Below are 8,322 nucleotides of genomic sequence, written 5' to 3' on the forward strand. Positions count from 1 at the left end.
TGCTTTCTGCTCGTTGGCTACTGGTTGCTCCACTTATGCTAATCCATTAGTCCCAGTATAGCAATGGGATGTTATGTGAAAGCAACCAATAGTAACCTGAACAATTAACATTGTGTTGTTGAAGAAGAGAGCTGTATGAAAGAGAATTAAAGCCACTGAAAAAAAAAGACTTATCTCAGCATTCTGACTGTAATTTCACACTTAAAGTAAAAATTCTGAGAAAAAAGTCAGATTTATTTTTTGTTTTTCAGTGGCACTAATCCTCTTCCATACAGCCGAACAAGATTTAGAGGGTATAAAAATGGCTATGTTCTGAATATGCTGGAATTAGGGATAAAATTAGTTATTGTGGCATGGAGTGAATACTTTGTTTGAAACTCCTTGAACTAGTTTTGCACTTTTTTTTAGATAGTTTGTGTTTTATGAAAACTTGAATCAGTATCATAAAAACGTGTCTTATTCTTGTGAACCTGGTATCATGTTTTGTCTTGTCTTGTGCGCTGGATGTCTCACACCCACAGCTGCTATTATTAAAACGAGGTTGAGGTGGGGATTTTGGAGTTATTTGTGCAGTTTTTTCACGCTGATTCACTCTTTCTTTGATTGGTTTGTTGCTGTGTTGACTGTGAGCTTCAGTTTATGATGGCGGCGGCTACAGACATTAAAAGTTTCCAGAAACTCCCAGAAAATTTGAACACTTAAGTAACATTAAATTAGAGGCAGAGCGTATCAGAGTTCAAGCATATGTGTTGATACTAAATATGTAATCATAATCTTTAATAAACAAACTCTTTACTCTTATTGCACATTTTCTGTTTGAGGAGAGACACAATAATGTAGTTAAGGTCCATTTTGGGATTTTAAACAAGGCAGTGGGGTTTTGTAGGGCGTGACCTTAAAAGAGTTTGACACAACACTTAGTCAATATTTGGTGCCAGGAATCTTCATCTGTAAATAGGCTTGTCTGGTTGACTTCACGGTTCTCCGTCCAAAAAGGTTACATTGCACACATGAACTGTTGGACCACCTCTGTGATTCAGTGAAAACCCGTGAATTAGTTGACCATGTTGGCCTAGATGTGTAGTAATTTTCCTATCAACTAAAAAATTTTATGTTTGTGATACGCCAAAACTCATAATTACTTTAAAAATGTACATCTTTTGTTATATTTTTCACCCATGGAGGTTGCCATTTTTTTCACCCCCTCGGCTGATGACATTTTTTGGTCCATTCTGTACTGGAATCTGTAAACACAGGAAGGCAAATTTTACCTCATATTGTGTTTGACTGCTGTAATTTTAGATAATGCCACACTGTGTCACTGTTGGCTGTAAGCTGAGCACAGTGGGAGGAGCTGGAGAAGAAAACAACGTCCGAAGGACCTACATTTGTGCTCTCAACATTTCTCTCCACAAGGCTTTGAGTCATTTGTATGAGCAAAACTGACAAAGCCTCTAACAGGTTATCATTACCTTAATGAGCTAAAAATAAATGCCGTGCTGAGCCAGGTGGAGCTGGAGGCTCTTTGTAATGCTAACGGAGCTATACTGCCGCAGGTACTGAATATGAAACCACCGATCCGACTTGACCACGGCAGGAACCTAAACAGCTGTTGCCGAATTGGACACAATGCTACGGACGCTGGGAGAAACATCAAAGACAAGCAGCGCTAACGGAGCTATTGCTCCTTGAAATGCTAACAGAACTATTGCTACTTGACATGCTAACGGAGCTAGAACACTGATGCTCAGTGTGAAACCACCACCAATACCAGACGAAGATCAAACCCTAAACAGCTGCTGCCAAACTGGACACAAAGCTTTAGAAGTACTTACCGGATCACACAGTCCGTACCATTTGACGTCATTTACCCATAATGTATTGGAGCATGAACAACATGGCAACATTTGTGTGACAATATTTTATTAAAATTTATAAAAACTAAACAACCTATTATTACTGCAATGCTTTTACATCTAAAATAAATATTTCCCATATAAAGTCTATTGTTGCAACTGCTCATGGATCCCTTTAACGTAAACCTCCACTGGAAATAAGCAGCAGCATGTTCCAACAGAGTTCATCTGAGGATGACAGAAAAAGATGAAATGATGCCCAGAAAAGCAGAGTTCAGAAGATTTAATTTTGAGTGAAGCTTCTCCCAAAGTCACAAATGGCTTCAGTTACTGAATCACAGATGGTAAGTCTTCATTGCAGTCACCTAAAAGCAGAAAGTGGGTTTTTACCAAGCCTTATGTCACTGTTTGGCTTAAAATTGTGACAAAATCCCCAAGGCAGTCATTTTTATCAAACATTGAAAGAGTCACCAAGAAACAACCACTAATGAGCTAACAAGGGACTGCAGCGGGGTTTGGCCCACCAGAAATTTTATTACCCCATCATGCTACAGCCATCATCAGGCAGTCAGAAATTGCTCCACATTTTTCAGTTCCAATAAATCTTGAGCAGTCAAAGCCAATGACAACCTGCACATCCTTTCAAATTAGCTTCTGTGTTTGCCTGGAGACAGTTTGTAAATGTACAATCACAAGGTATTGGAGGATTTATGTTAACTGGATTTTTAGTTTCACCATTCCAGTGTTTTTACTTCACTCCTTGAAGTTAAAACTGAAAGGAGAGGTGTGTACGTGTGTGTATAGAGTAGTTTATGTTACACCACTTTGTTGCTACAAACACAGAACTCGGGAGTTAATTTACAAAAGCACAAAATCTTACCAAGAATTTTGGACTAGCTTCAATTAAGACAAAATTAACTTACAAGTAACTTTTCAGCCAGATATAAGAGCTCCTGTTGTGTAAACAATTCCTTAATTTGTTGTTAAATCAACCTCATGAACTTTAATTTCGGAGTTAAAACCAAAGCAGTTTTCTTGTTGGATTAAATTGCATTTTCAAGGCAGCAGGTGGACTTTAATTTTCAAGTTAAACCACCTTCAAATGTTTTACAGTGTACATGTTTTGGGGCTACTTTGTCGTTTTGCTTAAGGATTCTCATTTGTAATATGCTTTTTATCATATTTACATCCAAACAAGAATGATTTACATATATTTTAGATAATAAGTTTGAACTTTCTATGTTTTTTGTAGTCCAGATTTGTTACCTCATGAACCAGCTGTTAAGTTAGCATGCATCTCCCTGCCAAACCCCTGGGAATTATTTACAATCAAAATGAAGTAATTCCTCTTACACCTTTTTAAATTATCTTCATTTCTGCTAATAAAGCAGCTGAAAACTAAATAAACACGTGGAAAAACATGTTTCTTTGGAGAAACTGAGACCTCAGATATTGTTTCACATCTTTCTGGCTTGACTGAGTGAGTGAGGCTGCTTTTGGCTCTTCCAGCGGTTTAATAATGACTTCACTGCTCTCAGCTTTCTGGGTCAAGATCGCAGACTAGCTGAAACCCAATTGGCCTTTGACAGTGGGTCATGGGAAATTAAACAAAACTCCCTCCCCAGAATTTAGCACATTTTGCAGATCTAGAAAGATTTTGACACTTCTTATTTTACAGAGATATTTTAGGAAACCCTTTGAGTGTTTGGAGGGAAAAAAAAACCTGATGCTCTTTTTAACTTAAAATGCTCCAAAAAACACACCCATGCAAATATTTGGATAGCTGCGATTCGGCCAAAGAAACTTGATTCTTGCAGAAAAGATCTCTCACATTTACTGAAACCATCCAGTAGCTTAAACAAACTCTCCATCCATCTTAGTTTTGATTATAAATTGCATCAGCTTCACACGCAGAAGTTTCCCTCGCTGCCTCCTACCAGGCTGGGTCGGTGCACAAAGCGACGTGTGTGAAGAGCGGCGGTGTGAAACACTGACATACAGTAAGCGAAAGCCGCGGAGGAATGCCAACAATGCAAACCCAAACACAGATCACGTTACCAGATGTGACTTACAAAGAGTCCTTCAGTGCTGCAGGTTTTTAGAAAATAATCCTCATCACTACATGTGTGACACATTACGAGAGGTCGGAGTATCCAAACATTATACTCAAGTAAGTTTAGAACTACTTCAACATATTTTTTACTCAAGTTAAAGTAAAAAGTTTCCATAGAAGAAATTAGCAAGAGTAAAAAAGTATTTGGTGAAAAGTCTACGCCAGTACTGAGTAACTGGTCAGATTATCAATAATTTAATATGTAAAAATGAAATATAAAGTTAAGTGGAAATTTTGGTATTTTACAGATTAAAATTACAATAATTCATATTAGTAACAAACAATAACAAAATTCGGACTAAATAAATTTTCCAAATCAGTTTCTTTCATTAAAAGACTTGTAAAACTTTAACAAAAACTGCAGGTGTGTGTCTGAGTTTGGTGGATTTGTGGTTAAAACGTTTGTTTTTCATTCGTGGAGAGAAAATCCAGAAATTTTACTCAAGTTTAAAATTAAATGTAAATTATAAAGCTAAGTGGAAATTTTGGCATTTTAAGGATGAAAATGACAAAAATTCATACAAGTAACAAAATCAGGCAAAATAAATTTTCCAAATCTTTCATTAAAAAACTTTTAAAATTTTAACCAAAACTGCAGCTGTGTGTCTGAGTCTGGTGAATTTTTGGTTAAAACATGTTTGTTTTCATTCAGTGGGTAGAAAATCCAGAAATTTTACTCAAATAAGAGTAAAAATACTTCATAATAAAATCTCTCAAGTAAAAGTAAAAAGTACAGTGTAGTAACAAGTACGTTTTAAAAAAAAGTAACTCAAGTAAATGTAATTGAGTAAATGTAACAAATTACAACCCAACTCTGGATATTTCCAGAGACTGATATTTCTGAAACAATAAAAACATTTGGATGTTTTAAAGATAAAGATACTGCAGATGCTCAAAAATCCTCTTTTTCCACCTTTACAATATGACCATCATCAAGACTTAGATATAATAATAAAAAAGGTTAAAGGCAGAATAACTAGTCAAATTTATCCGTCTTTATAGATAAATTTGAAACATATGGAGGGAAACTATTTTTGATTCTTTCACACAGCAGATGCTCATCACTGAAGACATAAAAGCTGAACTGTAATGAACTCAAATGGTTGAAGATGATTCTTTTCCATGAAGATGTCAAAATCTTCTTCTCTAGTTCCACCGGCAGATTATTTCACTTAAAATATGTAAAAATGTTTTGATATAAGTGAAGTAATCTGCCTGTGGAGATAAAGCTTTTTAAGCAATATTAAATAATTACTAATACAAGCTCTTATATCTCGCTGAAAAATTACTTTAAGTTAGTTTTGTCTTGTTTCAAGTGTGCTAAAATATTTGCACAAGAACTAGTCCAAAAACCTGGATAAGATTTTGTGATTTTGCAGTGTACTTTGATTGTTTTCTCTCTTGTTCCTGTAAAAATGTGTTGGTAAAAGGAATAATAAATAAAAATCCAGCTATTCTCCTCTCTTCAAAGCAGAAATGAATTGTGATAAACACCCTCAAAGACCAGCAGACACAACACAGCTCTAATGATTTCTTCTGGATCGCATTTACCGTAACCGGAAAATCTCGGCTGCTACAGCCTGCTGCGTCTCTCCGGCTGTTGCACCAACACAGATCAAATATTTAGAACAAAACCACATCAGAATAATTACCCTCCCCCCGTTGTACCACTTATAACATTTTTTTTCCATCTTTCTTTCAACAACGTCCGATCAAAGCGAGTAAAGACTGCAAGAGAGCGCTGAGTAAAGGCTGAGGTTTGAGGTTTGCATGCAGCACATAGTGAGAATCACAGTGTGAAAAACAAAAACATGATTAAAACCTTGTCCACAAATAAGTATCTGTCAAGCAGACTAAAGTTGCGTTTCCCCCCTGGTACAAAGTAGAAGAGATGTTTTAGATTGGGAGAATAAAAAGCGCTGATTGAAGTGTATTGTGAAAGTGCTGCAGCTCAAATTGCATCTGTAGCAGGAATGTGTTGGGTTACTGTTTGTGTGATTTCCTTTCCTCCCTACGGATGAATAGGGGTTTAAGTCCAGCAAGCAAAGCAGCTGCATAAACTTTTAATGAGCCACCTGTTTCATTGCACTATACACCATCAACACATTTTATGGAGGGGGTTAGTTTCTCTGCTACTGTAAAAAAAAAATAAAAAAAATTCTTAAATTCTTTAATATTGACCCTTTGCAACTCGAGGCGCCATGATGGACGTCGGAAGTGAGGAACGGGAGTATTGAACAGAGCGACTTAAGTTGTTTTCCAAAGTTGTTTTTGTCCGTTTATTCATGGTTTCTACTTGTTCGAGTCGAGCTAATTTATCTGTGAACGTGATACACCTGTGGGCTTCATAGACGGATGTATTTATAAAAGTTGGACTTAGAAACCGACCCACACCTCGTCCCTCCTGATCAAATTACTGACTGCCTGAATTCACACCTCATGATTTAAGTCACTATGTCACAAACAAAGTTTCCCCTTAAACCGGAGCAACATTAAAGACGTACAGAAGACGAGATGCTAACCAGTTTTTACCATACATGCTAGGCTACATGACGGTGACGCATTGTTTCCATGGTTACTAACGGTTAGACGCGTACCTTCGCCATAACGCAATACTTAATCAATTTCTAATTATACTTGCGGATAAAGTTTATGAACGTTAATCTTCTTACCTTGTAAAAAGTGTTCGCTGCAAATCCGCGGTTACACCGAGGGCTGACAGTCATTATAATTAACAGCTGCTCTCCATCTTTCCTCATTAAAAGTTATTAAAATTAAATGACAAGCTTGGTTTTCACCCTCGTCTCTTTGTGCAGCCGGCTGCGCAGCACCTTGTGACCATTTTTACTGCGAAAACAAATGAAATAAAACCGACATTAGGCCACCATATGTGCGTTTTTTGACGGGCTTTACAGGAGCGCATTGGTTGTTTCGACCTCCATCATGGCGGGGAGGGCGGAGTTTCAAATAGTGACGTCACTTTCAAACGGTCAATACTTTGTATGCGCTCTAACATCAACATCCACACTGCAAAAACACAACATGTTAAGAAGTACTTCTGGTGCAAATATCTTGGTACACTTGAATAAAGACAAAACTAACTTTTAAGTAACTTATCAAGCCAGATATAACAGCTTGTTTTAAGTCAAAATCGCACATTTAGGCTCAAAATCTAAAACTTGCTAAATTTATTTGACTTAAAGAGGAGAAGACAGTAGACACAGGCTCAAGTGTTTTACCAGGAATTTTGTGTTTTTGCAGTGCAGCTTTTCTCAGATTATTCCAGGATGCCCTGCTGTTGGTGTGATGCTCCTGCTGCAGACGTACGGCCAACTTAGCCCAGATCCCATCTGCAAACGAGGCAGCGGAAGCACCGAGGAGCCGCATAGTTCAGTGGCAGGCCTGGTGCAGATAAAGCTAATAACACCCGGCGCAGTTCGAATCACAGAAGCCGTCCGATTGGGCGGCAGACAAGTAGCAGTGGAGGAATGTGTTCTTTTCAACACTCCCGATGTGATTCCATCTAAACCCAAACAGCCACCAGCGCTCCAGTCATTACTCAGCAGCGTTTACTTTCCGCTCGGTGCCTTCACGCCATCACTTTAACAATCTGATGATTAACTCGCAGCGGTTTATTATGCGCTCGCATAACTTGTCCTGTGTACACAGTTTTAAACAAAAGCTCTGCTAAAGTCTGGCTGCTTCAGAAATGTTGGTAGAACTTTATTGGCAGGGATGTGCATAATACTGTCATAATACTGTCATAATACTGTCATAAACATGATATAACACCTGTTATGAGCATCAAGAAGTCTGTATAAATGTTTGCGACTGTTATTCGGTAAATAATGACATTTTTGATGCAAAGTGGACACTTTTAATTAACTTTTAATGCAAGTTTTAATTGACCTTTGCAATAAAAGTGTCATTTTGTACCGAATGACACTTCATGGCAACAGTTGTAAACACTTAGGAAGAGTCATTCATGTCCATGACAGGTGTGATGTCATGTTTATGTCAGTCTTATACACACCCCTTTCAATTAAATGTTAATGAAATTTTTACTCAACTAATAAAAAAAGAAGACAAGCCTTAAATCTTCAACATTTTACTGCTACTATTCCTAAACCTTTTACACTTGGTATAAAACACTATTTTATTGAATTTTTACTGTCCTGCCAGGCAGAGGATAATCATTTCAGCAGTGACATGTTCCGAGCTCAGAAAACATCTCTTGGCTTTTGTTGGCGTTCGCTAAAGATGAGGATGTGACACTTCTTGTCTCGAGGCTGTTCTTGCTTTTCAAGGCATTTATGATTTTTATTCAATTTAAAAGAAAAACGAGGAAAAGAG

The 8,322-nt window shown here is 37.3% G+C and overlaps 1 long non-coding RNA gene across 1 annotated transcript; it reads right to left on the reverse strand.

Annotated features, from left to right (window-relative positions):
• Positions 1-2,124: 2,124 nt before the first annotated feature.
• LOC145549784 (uncharacterized) lies at positions 2,125-6,972 on the reverse strand. The gene is made up of 2 exons (XR_014085631.1): positions 6,642-6,972; positions 2,125-2,221 (listed from the first exon to the last, which is right to left on the reverse strand). It is a non-coding gene; the product is annotated as an uncharacterized LOC145549784 (long non-coding RNA).
• Between the last annotated feature and the right edge of the window lie 1,350 nt (positions 6,973-8,322).

This window comes from Poecilia reticulata, chromosome 21 (genome assembly GCF_904066995.2).
Source record: "Poecilia reticulata chromosome 21, P_reticulata-male-v2, whole genome shotgun sequence".
NCBI classification, from domain to species: domain Eukaryota; kingdom Metazoa; phylum Chordata; class Actinopteri; order Cyprinodontiformes; family Poeciliidae; genus Poecilia; species Poecilia reticulata.